The sequence below is a fragment of the Tachyglossus aculeatus genome, chromosome 3 (genome assembly GCF_015852505.1).
Source record: "Tachyglossus aculeatus isolate mTacAcu1 chromosome 3, mTacAcu1.pri, whole genome shotgun sequence".
Taxonomy (NCBI): domain Eukaryota; kingdom Metazoa; phylum Chordata; class Mammalia; order Monotremata; family Tachyglossidae; genus Tachyglossus; species Tachyglossus aculeatus.
This window is the reverse complement of record NC_052068.1, coordinates 25,489,034-25,508,189: the sequence shown is the minus strand read 5'-3', so window position 1 is coordinate 25,508,189 and position 19,156 is coordinate 25,489,034.

Sequence of the window (19,156 nt, the reverse complement as noted above, 5' to 3'; positions counted from 1 at the left end):
GGGTCAAAACTGTCAGAATAAATAGAATTATAGCTACATGCAGATCATTAACAAAATAAATAGAATAGTAAACATTCATTCAATCGTATTTATTGAGCACTGACTGTGTGCAGAGCACTGTACTAAGCGCTTGGGAAGTACAAGTTGGCAACAAATAGAGACGTTCCTAACTCAACAATGGGTTCAGAGTCTAGAAGAGGGGGACATGACAAAACACAAAGACAGGGGTCAAAACCATCAGAATAAATAGAATTATAGCTATATGCAGATCATTAACAAAATAAATAGAATAGAAAACATTTATTCAATCGTATTTATTGAGCGCTGACTGTGTGCAGAGCACTGTACTACGCGCTTGGGAAGTACAAGTTGGCAACAGATAGAGACGGTCCCGACTCAACAACGGGTTCAGAGTCTAGAAGGGAGAGACAGATGACAAAACACGTAGACGGGGTCAAAACCGTCAGAATAAATAGAATTACAGCTACATGCAGATCATTAACAAAATAAATAGAATTGTAAATATTCATTCATTCATTCATTCAATTGTATTTATTGAGCGTTTACTGTAAAATATGTACAAGTAAAATAAATAGAGTAATAAATTTGTACAAATATATTAAAGTGCTGTGGGGAGGGGAAGGGGGTAGGACAGGCAGAGATGGGGAGGAGGAGAGGAAAAAGGGGGCTCAGTGTGGGAAGGCCTCCTGGAGGAGGTGAGCTTTCAGTAGGGCTTTGAGAGAGCTAGCTTGGTAATCAGGTTGTCGCATTTGGAGCTCACAGTCTTCATCCCCATTCAACCCCATTCACCTAGTTCTTCTATACGGTGAGCCCGTTCATAATAATAATAATAATAATAATAATAATAATAATAATGGCATTTATTAGGTGCTCACTCTATGCAAAGCTCTGTTCTAAGCGCTGGGGAGGTTACAAGGTGATCAGGTTGTCCCATGGGGGGCTCACAGTCTCAATCCCCATTTTACAGATGGGGCCCAGAGAAGTGAAGTGACCCGCCCAAAGTCACCCAACTGACAATTTGCGGAGCCGGGATTAGAACCCATGACCTCTGACTCCAAAGCCTGGGCTCTTTCCACTGAGCCACACTGCTTCTCCCGTTGTTGGGTAGGGACCGTCTCTATCTGTTGCCGACTTGTACTTCCCAAGCGCTTAGTCCAGTGCTCTGCACACAGTAAGCGCTCAATAAATACAACTGAATGAATGAATTCATCCCCCAGCGTGGCTCAGTGGAAAGAGCCCGGGCTTGGGAGTCAGAGGCCATGGGTTCTAATCCCGGCTCCGCCGCTTGTCAGCTGGGTGACTTTGGGCAAGTCGCTTCCCTTCTCTGTGCCTCAGTTCCCTCATCTGGAAAATGGGGATGAAGACTGCGAGCCCCCCGTGGGACAACCTGATCACCTTGAAACCTCCCCAGCGCTTCAAACAGTGCTTTGCACATAGTAAGCGCTTAATAAATGTTGTTATTATTATTATTATTATTATTATTCTCTGTGCCTTAGTTACCTCAACTGGAAAAAGGGGATGAAGACTGTGAGCCCCCCGTGGGACAACCTGATCACCTTGTAACCTCCCCAGCACTTAGAACAGTGCTTTGCACATAGTAAGCGCTTAATAAATGCCATCATTATTATTATTATTATTGTATCCACCCCAGTGCTTAGAACAGTGCTTTACACATAGTAAGCACTTAATAAATGCCATTGTTTATTATTATTATTATTATTATTATTATTATTATTATTATTATTATTCTCTGTGCCTTAGTTACCTCCTCTGGAAAATGGGGATGAAGACTCTGAGCCCCACGTGGGACAACCTGATCACCTTGTATCCCTCCCAGCGCTTAGAACAGTGTTTTGCACATAGTAAGCGCTTAACAAATGCTATTATTATTATTATTATTATTATTTTACAGATGAGGTAACTGAGGCACAGAGAAGATAGGCGACTTGCCCAAAGTCACACAGCTGATCAGGGGCGGAGCCGGGATTAGAACCCAAGAGTTCCGACTCCCAAGTCCTGGGTTTTTTTCCACTAAACCAGCAAATCCAACCATCAGGCTTACTTATTCAGCACCTACTAGGGACTGTACTAACTGCTTGGGAGAGTCCAGTACAACAACATTTATAGGCACATTTCCTGCCCACAATGAGCAGGGGTGAGGGCCCAGGTAGAGCCAATCAACCAATCGGTCTTACTTATTGGACTCCTAATGGGTGCTGTACTAACCGCTTGGCAGAGTCCAGTTCAACAGCATTAATAGACACATTTCCTGCCCACAATGAGCTCACACTCTATAGGGGAAGACAAACGTGAGGGGATAAATTAGGGATATAATAATAATAATAGTATTTGTTAAGCACTTACTATGTGCCAAGCACTGCTCTGAGCACTGGGGTCGATACAAGGTAATCAGGTTGTCCCATATGGGGCTCACAGTCTCAATCCCCATTTTACAGATGAGGTAACTGAGGCGCAGAGAAGTTAAATTCATTCCTTCAATCGTATTTATTGAGCGCTTACTGTGTGCAGAGCACTGGACTAAGCGCTTGGGAAGTCCAAGTTGGCAACATATAGAGACGGTCCCTACCCAACAGCGGGCTCACAGTCTAGAAGGGGGAGACAGACAACAAAACATATTAACAAAATAAAATAAATAGAATAAATATGTACAACTAAAATAAAGTAATAAATATGTACAAACGGATACATATATGCAGGTTTGAAATGTAATATTATTAACATTTTCTAGGGGAAGTAGAAGTAATATTTATTAGAGGCTTGCTGTATGAGGAGCACTGTACTAAGTACGGGGAGAGAAGATACAAAGCAGCGTGGCTCAGTGGAAAGAGCCCGGGCTTTGGAGTCAGAGGTCATGGGTTCAAATCCCGACTCTGCCACTTGTCAGCTGTGTGACTTTGGGCAAGTCACTTCACTTCTCTGGGCCTCAGTTACCTCATCTGTAAAATGGGGATTCACTGTGAGCCCCACTTGGGGCAACCTGATCACGATCACCTTGTATCCCCCCCCAGCGCTTAGAACAGTGGTTTGCACATAGTAAGTGCTTAACAAATGTCATTATTATTATTATTATTATTATGTACAAGTAAAATAGAGTAATAAATATGTACAAACATACATATATACAATATGTAATTGGACAATATATAATTGTACAATATATAATATGTAATATTATTAACATTTTCTAGAGGAAGTAGAAGTAATAATATTTATTAGAGGCTTGCTGTATGCAGAGCACTGTACTAAGTACTGGGAGAGAAGATACAAAGCAGCCTGGCTCAGTGGAAAGAGCCCGGGCTTTGGAGTCAGAGGTCATGGGTTCAAATCCCGACTCTGCCACTTGTCAGCTGTGTGACTTTGGGCAAGTCACTTCACTTCTCTGGGCCTCAGTTACCTCATCTGTAAAATGGGGATTAAGACTGTGAGCCCCATATGGGACAACCTGATCACCTTGTAACCTCCGTGGCACTTAGAACAGTGCTTTGCACATAGTAAGTGCTTAATAAATGCCATCATCATTATTGTTATTATGTACAAGTAAAATAGAGTAATAAATATGTACAAACATACATATATACAATTTGTAATTGTACAGTAAATAATATGTAATATTATTAACATTTTCTAGGGGAAGTAGAAGTAATAATATTTATTAGAGGCTTGCTGTATGCAGAGCACTGTACTAAGTACTGGGAGAGAAGATACATATAATAATAATAATAATAATAATAATAATAATATTTGTTAAGCGCTTACTATGTGCCAAGCACTGTTCCAAATACTGGGGTAGATACAAGTAATCAGGTTGTCCCACATGGGGCTCACAGTCTCAATCCCCATTTTTCAGATGAGGTAAAATAACTGAGGCACAGAGAAGTGAAGTGACTTGCCCAGAGAAGTAGATGACTTGCCCAAGGTCACACAGCAAACAAGCGGCAGAGCCAGAATTAGAACCCACTGCCTCTGGCTCCCAAGCCAACGGCTCTTGCCACTAAGTCAGGCTGCTTCTCCTGCTTCTACCAAATAATTGTGGTCTTTGTTAAGCGCTTACTATGTGCCAGAAACTGTACTAAGCGCCGGGGTGGATACAAGCAAATCGGGTAGGACACAGTCCCTCTCTCATGTAGGGCTCAGAGTCTCAGTCCCCATTTTACAGATGATGTTAAGGAGGGACAGAGAAGTGAAGTGATTTGCCCAAGGTCACACAGCAGACAAGGGGCAGAGGCAGGATTAGAACCCATGACCTTCTGATTCCCAGGCGTTTCCTCTATCCACTAGGCGTAAGCGCTGTGGGACTTTTAGACTGTGAGCCCACTGTTGGGTAGGGACCGTTTCTATATGTTGTCAACTTGTGCTTCCCAAGCGCTTAGTACAGTGCTCTGCACACAGTAAGCGCTCAATAAATACGATTGATTGATTGATTGATTGATTGACTGACTGAGGGAGGGATGAAACCACTACCGCGTACAAAACCAAGTATCAGAGGATGGGATGGGAAAAATGCACAAGGCACCCCAGGGGAAAATTCTCATAAATAATGTTGGGTCGCGGAATGGCAATTTTCCCTCAATTCACCCCCAGATATCACGTTGGCAGAATGAATGAAAAATTGCAAGAAAAAACTAGGCCACACTGCGATTAAGCGCTTAGTACAGTGCTCTGCACACAGTAAGCGCTCAATAAATACGATTGATGATGATGATTAGCTCCCTGGCGTTGTCCCTCCCAAGGAAAGCTTAGCTTTGGCCCGTAGCACGTCCTGTTTCAGCAGCGTGGCTCGGTGGAAAAAGCACGGGCTTGGGGGGGTCAAAGGTCAAGGGTTCGAATCCCGACTCTGCCACTTGTCTGCTGTGTGACCTTGGGCAAGCCACTTAACTTCTCTGTGCCTCAGTTACCTCTGTAAAATGGGGGTGAAGGGTGTGAGCCCCATGTGGGACAACCTGATCACCTTGTATCCGCCCAGTGCTTTGCACATAGTAAGCGCTTAACAAATGCCATTATTATTATTATATTATTTTTTGCTGCGTTCTCAGAACTGACCCTGGATCCCCTGACGCTTCCAATTTTTTTTAATGGTATTTATTAAGCGCTTAGTATGTGCAAAGCACTGTTCTAAGCGCTGGGGAGGTTACAAGGTGATCAGGTTGTCCCACGGGGGGGCTCACAGTCTTCATCCCCATTTTACAGATGAGGGAACTGAGGCCCAGAGAAGCGAAGTGACTTGCCCAAAGTCACCCAGCTGACAATTGGCAGAGCTGGGATTTGAACCCATGACCTCTGACTCCAAAGCCCGGGCTCTTTCCACTGGGCCACGCTGCTTCTCTAATTGGTAATGTAAGTGCCAATCCTTCACTGCAGGTGTGAAGAGTTGGGGTGGGTATTTTAGAAGAGTTAGTGAGATCTATTTTATTTTATTTTGTTAATATGTTTGGTTTTGTTCTCTGTCTCCCCCTTCTAGACTGTGAGCTCACTGTTGGGTAGGGACCGTCTCTATATATGTTGCCAACTTGTACTTCCCAAGCGCTTAGTACAGTGCTCTGCACACAGTAAGAGCTCAATAAATACGATTGATTGATTAGTACAGTGCTCTGCACACAGTAAGCGCTCAATAAATACGATTGATTGATTGAGTCCAAAAGGGACTGTCTCGTTGTGTTGCCAACTTGTACTTCCCAAGCGCTTAGTACAGTGCTCTGCACACAGTAAGTGCTCAATAAATAGAATTGATTGATTGATTGAAAAGACCCTGTTTGGGACCTGGTGAGACTGATTGAAAGGTCTACCCGGAAGCAGCGTGGCTCAGTGGAGAGAGCCCGGGCTTTGGAGTCGGAGGTCAGGGGTTCGAATCCCGGCTTCGCCAGTTGTCAGCTGTGTGACTTTGGGCAAGTCACTTCGCTTCTCTGTGCCTCATCTGTAAAATGGGGGTTAAGACTGTGAGCCCCCCGTGGGACCACCTGATCACCTTGTAACCTCCCCAGGGCTTAGAACAGTGCTTTGCACATAGTAAGCGCTTAATAAATGCCATTATTATTATTATTATTATTAAAGCTATGTGGGTGAAAAAGATGGTTTACCCTTCCACTACTCTCCCAGCTGAAAACTCAAGAGAACAATTCCCCCTCCCATCCCCATAGTGTTTGAGCTTTATCATCATCATCATCAATCGTATTTATTGAGCGCTTACTATGTGCAGAGCACTGTACTAAGCGCTTGGGAAGTACAAATTGGCAACATATAGAGACAGAGCTTTATGGCCAAGACCAAGTTCCCCCCATGGAGTTCCTTCCATTTGCAACTGTCTATGGGAGAGCGTGATCCTTAAACACAGAGGGGGGATATTAGTCGGGTCATATTTGGGGAGCTGTAAGGCATGATTAATCCAAGGTTTAGCTTGAATTTTCTCATTAACAGCCCATGATCTGTTCCACAACCAGCTCCAGGCCACGTTTTTGCTGGCAAAATCAATCAATCGCATTTATTGAGCGCTTACCGTGTGCAGAGCACTGGACTAAGCGCTTGAAATAGAAATATCAATTTGAAAGATCAAAATAGAACCCCTTCATCTCTTTCTACACACGCAATAGTCTATTTGATTTCTGTTTAGTCCATCTGGGGAAGTCCATGTGTACAGGTGTCATTTATTTAGGTTCTAGACTGTGAGCCCACTGTTGGGTAGGGACCGTCTCTATATGTTGCCAACTTGGACTTCCCAAGCGCTTAGTACAGTGCTCTGCACACAGTAAGGGCTCAATAAATACGATTGATTGATTGATTGATTTAGGTTGGTTAAAGAGGGTGTTGGCAATAAAAAAATCAATGAAATAAAAAAGTCCTGTCCCGCCGTCGACCCCCGGCCCACGTCCTTCCCTGGCCTGGAATCAATCAATCAATCAATCGTATTTATTGAGCGCTTACTGTGTGCAGAGCACTGTACTAAGTGCTTGGGGAGTACAAGTTGGCAACATATAGAGACAGTCCCTACCCAACAGTGGGCTCACAGTCTAAAAGATGCCCTCCCTCCGCACATCCACCAAGCTAGCTCGCTTCCTCCCTTCAAAGCCCTACTGAGAGCTCACCTCCTCCAGGAAGCCTTCCCAGACTGAGCCCCCTCCTTCCTCTCCCCCTCCCCATTCCCCTGGCCTACCCCCTTCCCCTCCCCACAGCACTTGTATATATGTTTGTACAGATTTATGACTCTATTTTACTTGTACATATTTACTATTCTATTTATTTTATTTTGTTAATATGTTTTGTTCTGTTGTCTGTCTCCCCCTTCTAGACTGTGAGCCCGTTGTTGGGCAGGGACCGTCTCTATATATTGCCAACTTGTACTTCCCAAGCGCTTAGTACAGTGCTCTGCACACAGTAAGCGCTCAATAAATATGATTGAATAAATGAATGAATGAATTTGATTCACAGAAATCCATGTCAGTCTCCAGCTTGATTCCAATTTCCAGGGCCACATTTTCCAACAAACTTCATTTCCATTCCATTACCAACTTCTGCGTCCCAGTCCCCAGTGATAATCATCACATCTTGCATGAGGCTTTTATCGATCTCTTGCTGCACTTCATCGTAAAACCCATCTATTTCTTCTTGTTCTGCATCTGTCATTGGGCATACACCTGAAGTACTGTCAGATAATCTCACAGACAAGAAACCAGAGAAAATGTGGATGAAGACTAAAAATGTCATCGAGGAAGAAAGCAACACAGTATTTCAAAAGGGCAGGAAGCAAAAGAAGCCAAAATGGATGTCGAACAAAACTCTGGAAATAGCCAGGAAAAGGAAGGAAGCAAAAATCGGAGGACAAAAGAGCCTGGTTAAAGAATGGAGCCGAGAATTCCAGCGCTCTGCCAGGAAGGACAAACAGGAATATTATAGCAGCATACGTAAAGAAATGGAGATAAATAACAAATGTGAGCAGACGAGATCACTATTTCAGAAGATTAAGGTAATTTGGAGTACATTTCATCCTCGGATTCACTTGAACATTTCATTCTTGGATTGACTTTGTTAAAAGCAAAGATAGACTGTCGATAAATGATGCCAGGGGAATCGAACAGAGGTGGAAGGATAGCAATTTACAAGAAGTATTTGAAGAAGTTCCTTACGAATTAGAGCCACTCATCATGGAAGGAGAAGTTAGATCAGCGTTGCACTGTCGTGCCAAAAATAAGGCACTTGGCTTTGATAGGTTTCCTACTGAGGTGTTTCAAGCAGGTGGGGAGAAGTCAGTTAAAGTCCTTACCAAATTATGTCAACAAGTCTGGCTAATCATTCAGTGGCCATCTGCCTGGAAAGAGATCAGTTTTTGTTCCCATACCAAAGAAAGGAGATATAACCAGATGCGACAATTATCGTGCAATGTGAACATGTATTGCCCGTTGCTCGAGCAGGTTTCCGGAAAGGACGAGGGACGCAAGATATTATGGCTGATGTCCGGTGGATAATTGAAAGGACAAGAGAATATCAAAAGGAAGTCAGCATGTGCTTTTTTGATTATAGTAATAATAATAATAATAATAGTGGCATTTGTTAAGCGCTTACTATGTGCAAAGCACTGTTCTAAGTGCTGGAATAATAATGATGGCATTTATTAAGCACTTACTATGTGCAAAGCACTGTTCTAAGCACTACGGAGGTTACAAGGTGATCAGGTTGTCCCATGTGGGGCTCACAGTCTTAATCCCCATTTTACAGATGAGGTAACTGAGGCACAGAGAAGTTAAGTGACTTGCCCAAAGTCACACAGCTGACAAGTGGCAGAGTCGGGATTTGAACCCATGACCTCTGACTCCAAAGCCCGTGCTCTTTCCACGGAGCCACGCTGCTTAGGCCTTTGACTGCGTGGATCATGAAAAGCTCTCGAGCACATTAAGGAAAATGGGCATGTCGAATTGTTTAATTGCATTAATATGGAACCTGTATGCCAGACAATAAGAGTCCACAATAAGAACAGAATAATGAGAAATTGATTGGTTTCCCATTAGTAAGGGTGTAAAACAAGGACGTATCTTATCGCCTTATCTGTTCATCCTTTATGCCGTATACATAATGAGAGAAGCTGGATTAGATGAAGACAAACGGTAAGTAAAGATTGGTGGAAGGAATATAAACAACCTTCATTATGTTGATGATACTACCCTCCTAGCAGAAAGGGAAGAAGATTTGAAGGCCTTATTATTAAAAGTTAAGGAGCAGAGCAAAAAGACGGGCCTGCATTTGAATGTCAAGAAAACAAAGATCATGACAACTGGAAGTTTTAACACATTTATAGTGGATGGAGAGAAGATTGAAATAGTTGACAGTTCCTCTCTCCTGGGATCAATAATCAATAATAAAGGAACTGGTAGTCAAGAAATATGCCAAAGATTTATGTTAGGAAGATTTGCCATGAAGAGCCTAGAAAGAATCATTGATTCATTCAGTCATATTTATTGAGCGCTTACTGTGTTCAGAGCGCTGTACTAAGCGCTTGGAAAGTACAGTTTGGCAACAAATAGAGACAATCCCTACCCAACAATGGGCTCACAGTCTAGAAGGGGGAGATAAACAACAAAACAAAACAAGTAGACAGGCATCAATAGCATAAAAATCACGAAATGTGCCAATGTAACAAATGTCACATAAATACAAACTGCCGATTCCCTGGAGTTTCCATTGACAATGTGTGGATCCAAAAGCTGAACAGTGAAACAACAGGATAGAAAGAACATCGATTCTCTTGCAATGTGGTGTTGGAGAAGACTTTTGTGATTACCATGGACTGCCTGAAAAACAAGCAAATGGGTTTTGGAGCATTTTAAGCCAACGTGGTATTTGAAAGGCCAAATGACTCAATTTAGATTAGGATATTTTGGACATATCATCAAGAGGACTAATTCTCCGGAGAAGACACTAATGCCAGAAAAAGTCCAGAGAAAACGTGGAAGAGGCAGACCAGCAACCAGATGCAAAGAAATCATAACAATGGTACAAGAAGAACCATTACAAGGTTACAGATTATGGCAGGAGATAGGACGTTCTGGAGAAAATATATCCAGAGAGTCACTATGAATCGGAAATGACTCAATAGCATCTGATAATAATAATATGGGAGAGTGTAGGCAGGCTTCCGAATCATCTCCTTTCCTGCAGACCCCCATATGAATGGGCTGGTTTTGCCCTCAATCAATCAATCAATCAATCCTATTTATTGAGCGCTTACTGTGTGCAGAGCACTGTACTAAGTGTTTGGGAAGGACAAGTTGGCAACATATAGAGACAGTCCCTACCCAACAGTGGGCTCACAGTCTAAAAGGGGGAGACAGAGAACAAAACCAAACATACTAACAAAATAAAATAGAATAGATATGTACAAGTAAAATGAATATATAAATAGAGTAATAAATATGTACAAACATATAGACATATATACAGGTGCTGTGGGGAAGGGAAGGAGGTAAGATGGGGGGATGGAGAGGGGAACAAGGGGGAGAGGAAGGAGTCCTCTCCTTCTCCAGGTATTTGAGTCTACCAACTTTATTGGGTTATCCCAAACACTTAGTACAGTGTTCTGCACACAGTAAGCATTCAACAAATACCATTGATTGATTGATTCCATGATTCACTTTAGTGATGAAGAAAAGATTGAAAAAATGGAAAATTAGAAGTAAAGATTAATGTTGTAACCGGCCACCTAACTTCCCTGCCTCCAGCCTCTCCCCACTTAGATCTAAAATTCAGACTGTTGCATGGGTCATCTTCTTGAAACATCCTTCGGCACACATCTCTGCCCTCCCCCCAGATCTCCAGTGAAAGCCCATCTCCTTCTGCCTGGAGCAGAAGCTTTGTCCCATTTACTTTAAAAGCCGTCCACTGGATTTCTCCGTCTCACATAGCTTGGTTCATCCGCTTTTTCCCAGCAGGGACTCTTCCTTGCTACTCTCAAGTTCACCTTGGAGGTGAACTTCATTCCATTGAGCCCTTTCCTTCCTCTCCCCCTCGTCCCCCTCTCCATCTCCCCCATCTTACCTCCTTCCCTTCCCCACAGCACCTGTATATATGTATATATGTTTGTACATATTTATTACTCTATTTATTTATTTATTTATTTATTTTACTTGTACATATCTATTCTATTTATTTTATTTTGTTAGTATGTTTGGTTTTGTTCTCTGTCTCCCCCTTTTAGACTGTGAGCCCACTGTTGGGTAGGGACTGTCTCTATATGTTGCCAACTTGGACTTCCCAAGCGCTTAGTACAGTGCTCTGCACACAGTAAGCGCTCAATAAATACAATTGATTGATTGATTGATTCCAGACCCTACAGCCTCTGACCCCTTCCTCATATTATTCCCAAAGGCTGGAGCTCTCTCCCCACACAAGTTCCCCAAACCTCAGCTCTTCCCACCACCTCCAGGAAGTTTTCCCCAGTTAATTTTCGATATCCCAAGTTGCATCAACACAACTAAGCAGCCTGGGCTTGGGAGTTAAAGAACATGGGTTCTAATCCTGGCTCTGCCACTTGTCTGCTGTGTGACCTTGGGCAAGCCACTTAACTTCTCTATGCCTCAGTTACCTCATCTGTAAAATGGGGATTAATAATAATAGTAATAATAATAATAATAATAATAATAATGGCATTTGTTAAGTGCTTACTATGGGCTTAGCACTGTTCTAAGCGCTCGGGAGAATACAAGGTGATCAGGTTGTCCCACGTGGGACTCACAGTCTTAATCTCCATTTTACAGATGTGGTAACTGAGGCTCAGAGAAGTTAAGTGACTTGCCCAAAGTCACACAGCAGACATGTGGGGAGCTGGGATTAGAACCCTTGACCTCTGGCTCCCAAGCCCGTGCTCTTTCCACTGAGCCAAGCTGCTTCTCTAAGGCTATTAAGATTAAGACTATGAGCCCCACGTGGGACAACTTGATTAACTTATATCTACCTCAGCACTTAGAACAGTGCTTGGCACATAGTAAGTGCTTAACAAATACCATTATTATTATTATTATTATTAATATTATTATTATTATTATTGTTATTATTACCACCTCAGGAGTTGGACTCAACACTGATGTGCAGTTGCACTTTTTCATTCATTTACATATTTATTTGTACATTCAGACATTGATTTAGGAATTTCATCCTGATCTGTTTGCACTACCTCCCGCCAAAACCCTTGTTCTTCCTCCATATCCTCCTTTCTGTAAATATTTTTCCATCTCCCCCATTAGATTGGACTGCAGTTGTGTGTGCTGAATTTTGGTTGCTGAGCAATCAAACCTAGCCTGAAGTCTAGCCTATTTTCCTCTGCCTCTAAATTTACAATTTGGGTCATGGGAAAGTAAGGATTTGAGATTTGGGATTCCTTGATTAACGGAGTCCCTGATTAATGGAGTCCTCTCAGCCATGAGTTATTGCTACTCTATTCAAAAGTTTCCAAATGCATGAATATCCAGTCAATTACTTCAATTAGCGTAATTGCTCTCACACCTAACATTAAGGATGTTACACACAGGGAATACATAGTAGAGTTTTAAAACAGTCAATGAAATCCATTTTTCAATCTTTTCTTCTGTTAGGAGAACCAGATACATGGTTGAAGATTACTGTTCATTAGTCTTTGCTAACAGAACAACAGTACTTAATTGAGCACTTACTATGTGCACAGAACTGTACTAAGAGCTTGGGAAAGTATCATCATCAATCGTATTTATTGAGTGCTTATTATGTGCAGAGCACTGTACTGAGCGCTTGGGAAGTACAAATTGGCAACATATAGAGACAGTCCCCTACCCAACAGTGGGCTCACAGTCTAAAAGGGGGGAGACAGAGAACAAAACCAAACATACTAACAAAATAAAATAAATAGAATAGATATGTACAAGTAAAATAGATAAGTAAATAAATAGAGTAATAAATATGTACAAACATATATACATATATGCAGGTGCTGTGGGGAAGGGAAGGAGGTAAGATGGGGGGGATGGAGAGGGGGACGAGGGGGAGAGGAAGGAAGGGGCTCAGTCTGGGAAGGCCTCCTGTAGGGTAAATTAGTGTTGGTAGATGTGTTCCCTGCCCATAGGGAGTTTACTATCTACAGGGGGAGGCACACGGTGAAATAAAGTACAAAATGGAGAAATAGTAGAATATAAGGATGCTTGCATCAGTGTTGTGGGGCTGGGGTGAGTATCAGAATGCTTTAAGGGGACAAAGACAAGAGCATAGTTGATGCAGACCGGAGGGTGGGTGGGGAAATAAGGGATTTGTCATGGATTGCCTTTTGGAGGAAATGTGTTTCTCCATAGTTACGTGACCCTGGAGCAGCCTTATTAAAAAAAAAACATCTCCTCCAAGAAGCCCTCCCCGACTAAGCTGTCACATCTTCTTCTCCCACTCCCTTCTGTATCACTCTGGTGCGTGGATAACCTTCAACCCCACAGTACTATGTACATATCCTTAATTTATTTATATTAATGTCTGACTCGCCTCTGAATAATAATGATGGCATTTGTTAAGCGCTTACTATGAGCCAAGCACTGTCCTAAATGCCGGGGGGGTACAAGGTAGTCAGGTTGTCCCACATGGGGCTCACACTTTTAATCCCCATTTTACAGATGAGGTAACTGAGGCACAGATACTTCATTCATTCATTCAATCGTATTTATTGAGCTCTCACTGTGTGCGGAGCACTGTACTAAGTGCTTGGGAAGTGACTTGCTCAAAGTCACACAGTTGACAAGTGGCAGAGCCCCACCTGCCTCCAAGCGCTTAGTACGGTGCTCTGCACATAGTAAGTGCTCAATAAATACGATTGAATGAATGAATGAATGAATGAATGAATCCATGACCTCTGACACCCAAACCCGTGCTCTTCTCACTGGACCACACTGCTTCTTTCTTGACTGTAAGCTCCTTGTGGGCAAGGAATGCGTCTAACAGCTCTGTTATATTGTACTCTCCCAAGCACTTAGTACATTCATTCATTCAATCGTATTTATTGAGCACATACTGTGTGCAGAGCACTGTACTAAGCGCTTGGGAAGTACAAGTTGGCAACATATAGAGTCGGTCCCTACCCAACAATGGGCTCACAGTCTAGAAAGGGGAGACAGACAACAAAACAAAACATGTAGACAGGTGTCAAGTCATCAAAACAAATAGAATTGAAGCTAAATGCACATCATTAACAAAATAAATAGAAAAATATGGAACGCTTCACAAATTTGCATGTCATTTCACCTGTTGATATTCCAAGTTCATATCAACCCCTAACGGCATTCCTGGACAGGCAGGTTATAACTTTTGTGGAGTTAATGGGTGAAAGGAAATGAGAATTTCTTTTACAAAATGCTTTTCATTAGGTGAAACTACAAAATTTTGTTATGCTTCCAATAAAAAAACTAAACACCTCTCAATCCTTCTGATTTGAAGCGGAAATTGCATTCTGAGTTGCGATCGCTGGAAATGATGTTATGTCCAAATGGAAATCACATTATAAAACTATTTTCCTTCATCTGAGGGAAAATACGTGGCCAAGTTGAAAAGAAAAACAAACAGAATCAATTTGGCCACTTTCAGATGATTGTTTAGAATTTTTTTTAATTTGATGAGCTTTTCTTTCATGACATTTTCAAGAGGAGAAATGAGAAGTCTGTCACACTAACGACACTGAGAGATTAATCAGAAATGAGGAGAAAGGCTGGAAGCAATGTTCCACACCAGGACCTTCTCCTTACCTCTTAGTCACGTGCCTTAGGTTTGAGGCCGCACAATTTCCAACGGCTGAAGAGAAAGATCTTTGTAGTACAGTGCTCTACAATTACTTTTGAATGATTGATTGAGTTTTCTTTAAATGGTATTTGTAAAGTGCTTACTACAAGCCGGACAATGTACTAAGGGCTGGGGTGGATACAAGCAAATCAAGTTGGACACACTCAGTGCCCCACAAGGGGCCCACGGTCTTAACCTCCATTTTACAGACGAGGTAACTGAGGCACGAGAAGTTAAGTGACTTGTCAAAAGTCGCCAAGCAGACGAGTGGCAGGGCTGGGATTAGAACCCAGGTCCTCTGATTCCCAGATTCGTGCTCTTTCCATCAGACCATGCCGCTTCTCCATGAAGCAGCAAATGAGCTCCAAACAGAGCTAGAACCCTCTCAACAGTTACATATAAAACCTCTGCAATCTTAAATTTTTGTAAGTCTGTCCCTTATTTGTCTTTTTAATATTTATGCATGCTTGTCGCTGTTTCGTGTTTACTTGTCTTTGCCGGGTCTCCCCACTAAACTTGCAAATTCCTTGAGGGAAAAGGCGGTGCTTTGGCCTCCTTCATAATTTTCCTATAGTACCTAATACTCTGGTTTAAGCTCTTGTCTTGTCATGGCTAATCTACTGCATTAGCGCTTAGAACAGTGCTTGGCACATAGTAAGTGCTTAACAAATGCCATCGTCATTGTTATTATTATTATTATTGTCTCCAGTGCTAGAGTTGGTTGAAAAGATAATATGACCCAGAGGGTTGATTGTTGTAGGAGGTGTGATTTTAGGGAGAGATTTGAATATGGAGAGAACTGTGGTCTGTTGTTATTGTGGTCTGTGGTCTGTTGTTATTATTAATATTATTAATAATAATTAATATCATTAATAATAATTAATATTATTAATTAATGGTGATTATTGTTAATATTAATGGTGGCATTTGTTAAGCGCTTACTATGTGCCAAGCACTGTTCTAAGTGCCTGGGAGGTTACAAGGTGATCAGGTTGCCCCATGTGGGGCTCACAGTCTTAATCCCCATTTTACAGATGAGGGAACTGAGGCACAGAGAAGTTAAGTGACTGGCCCAAAGTCACATAGCTGACAACTGGCAGAGCCGGGATTTGAACCCATGACCTCTGACTCCAAAGCCCGGGCTCTTTCCACTGAGCCACGCAGCTTCTCCCAGCCTCCAATCTCTCCTCACTCCAATCCGTTACATGATATCGCACGGATCATCTTCCCAAAGCGTCACTTGGTTCTGTCTACAACTTGTCTCTCCTCCAAATCCTCCATTGGCTCCCCATGTCGGTTTGCATCAAACAGAAGCTCGTTACAATCCACTTCAAGGTTTTCCACCCTCTTGATCCCACTTTACTAATCTTCTCTCTCCATCCACTGTCTTTGCTCGTCCCAGGCCAGCCTCTTAGCTGTACCTCACTTTCAACTTTCTAACCTCTAACCCCTCATTCATGATTGTTCTCCCTCCCTCCTTGCACCAACAGACCACAGTTCTCTCCATATTCAAATCTCTCCCTAAAAATCACACCTCCTACAACAATCAACCCTCTGAGCCATATTATCTTTTCAACCAACTCTAACACTGGGGACACAAGGGCATGTTTGAAAGCAGCGGAGAAGGTGTCATTGGAAAGTGAATCACTGAAGATGGGGATCAGGGAGGGAAGAAGGGAGGGGTAAATTGGCTTGATAAGGTCAGAAGCACAGGTGAATCCAACGTTGGCTTCACAGACTCTGTCCTCTCCTGGTTCTCCTCTTATCTCTCCAGCAGTTCATTCCCAGTCTCCTTCGCGAGCTCCTTCTCCCCTTCCCATCCCCTTACTGTAGGGGTTCCTCAAGGGTCTTGTTCACCCCTCACATTCAATCCGCCACAAAAACCTGTTGGTCCCACCTCCACAGCATTGCCTTTCCTCTCCATCCAAACCGCTACCCTGCTGGTTCAGTCTCTCATCCTATCCCAACTGGATTACTGCATCAGCCTCCTCTCTGATCTCCCATCCTCCTGTCTCTCCCCACTTCAGTCTATACTTCACTCTGCTGTCCGAATCATCTTTGTGCAGAAATGCTCTGGACATGTTACTCCCCTCCTCAAAAATCTCCAGTGGCTGCCAGTCAACCTACATATTAAGCAAAAATTTCTCACTCTTGGCTTCCAGGCTGTCCATCCCCTCGCCCCCTCCTACCTCACCTCCCTTCTCTCCTTCTCCAGCCCAGCCCACACCTTCCACTCCTCTGCCACTCTCCTCCTCACCATACCTCGTTCTCGCCTGTCCCGCCGTCGACCCCCGGCCCACGTCCTCCCCCGGGCCTGGAATGCCCTCCCTCCGCCCATCCGCCAAGCTAGCTCTCTTCCTCCCTTCAAAGCCCTACTGAGAGCTCACCTCCTTCAGGAGGCCTTCTCAGACTGAGCCCCCATTTTCCTCTCCCCCTCCCCCTCCCCCAACCTCCTTCCCCTCCCCACAGCACCTGTATATATGTTTGTACAGATTTAATACTCTATTTATTTTACTTGTACATATTTACTATTCTATTTATTTTCTTAATGATGTGCATCTAGCTTTACTTCTGTTTATTCTGATGACACCTGTCCACATGATTTGTTTTGTTGTCTGTCTCCCCCTTCTAATGATAATAATAATGATGGTATTTGTTAAACACTTACTATGTGCAAAGCACTGTTCTAAGCGCTGGGGGGATACAAGGTGATCAGGGTGTCCCATGGGGGGGCTCACAGTCTTAATCCCCATTTTATAGATGAGGGGACTGAAGCACAGAGAAGTGAAGTGACTCGCCCAAAGTCACACAGCTGACAATTGGCAGAGCCGGGATTTGAACCCATGACCTCTGACTCCAAAGCCCGGGCTCTTTTCCACTGAGCCACGCTGCTTCTCTGCTTCTAGACTGTGAGCCAATTGTTGGGTAGGGACCATTTCTATATGTTGCCAACTTGTACTTCCCAAGCACTTAGTATAGTGCTCTGCACACAGTAAGAGCTCAATAAATACGATTGATTGATTGATTGAATAAATACAATTGAATTAATGAATTTGTGAGGAGGAGAGAAATCTCCCCTTGAGAGACTGCTAAGAATTTGAAGAAGGGGCAGAAGGAGGAAGGTACTGTAGAGGAGAAAGGGAGATTTTAGGGATTCCATGCCTAATGGTTTCAATTTTTGTAAGGAAAGAAATTCCTTAACTTTGCACACTGACAGAATAAAATCATCCCAAACTAACTGCAATCCTTGGCCGATCAAGGCACTCATTTGGTGCCAAGAAATAGTAGTAGTGTCAGTGATAGTAGAAGCAGTAATAGTTGTAGTAATACAGTGCCTGACACAGAGTAAGCACTTAACAAATCCCATTATTATTATTAGTAGTAGTAGTAGTAGTATTTACACATTTTTACCAAGAAAACTCTATGGATATGCTACCAGAAAGACTGAAGATAGAAATGGGGTGTTCTGGGAGAGATGTTTCTATGGCACGCTTTGGGTCGGACACGACTCAACAGCATGAGACACCAACAACAGTATTCACTGAGCACCCAGTTTGTATGGTTTCCTGTTCTAGGCATTTGGTAGGTACTAAATAATAAAGTGACACCACTCCCTGCGTATACATTCTAACAGGGAAAACAAACATATTTTTAATAGGTGGAATGGACATAATAAATGAATTAAGACATTCATTCATTCAATCATATTTATTGAGCGCTTACTGTGTGCAGAGCACTGTACTAAGTGCTTGGGAAGTACAAGTTGGCAACATATAGAGATGGTCCCTACCCAACAGCGGGCTCACAGTCTAGAAGGGGGAGACAGAGAACAAAACAAAACATATTAACAAAATAAAATAAATAGAATAAATATGTACAAGTAAAATAAATAAATAGAGCAAAAAAGACATACAAACATATATACATATATACAGGTGCTGTGGGGAAGGGAAGGAGGTAAGGCGGGGGATGGAGGGGGGAAGAGGGGTAGAGGAACAAGGGGGCTCATAACGTTTATATGTGTGTGTGCTTGCATGTGTTAAGAAAGTGCAAATAATTTCATAATTGTTAGAGTTGGTTAAGTGAATGATATAGCTCAGAGTGTTAGAAAATCAGTGGGGAAAGACTGTTGTAGGAGGTGTGATTTTAGGAGGGATTTAAATGTGGCTAGGAGTGTGTTTAATAATAATAATAATAATGATGGCATTTGTTAAGCTCTTGCTATGTGCAAAGCACCATTCTAAGCGCTGGGGAGGATACAAGGTGATCAGATTGTCCCACGTGGGGCTCACAGTCTTAATCCCCATTTTACAGATGAGGTAACAGGCACAGAGAAGTTAAGTGACTTGCCCAA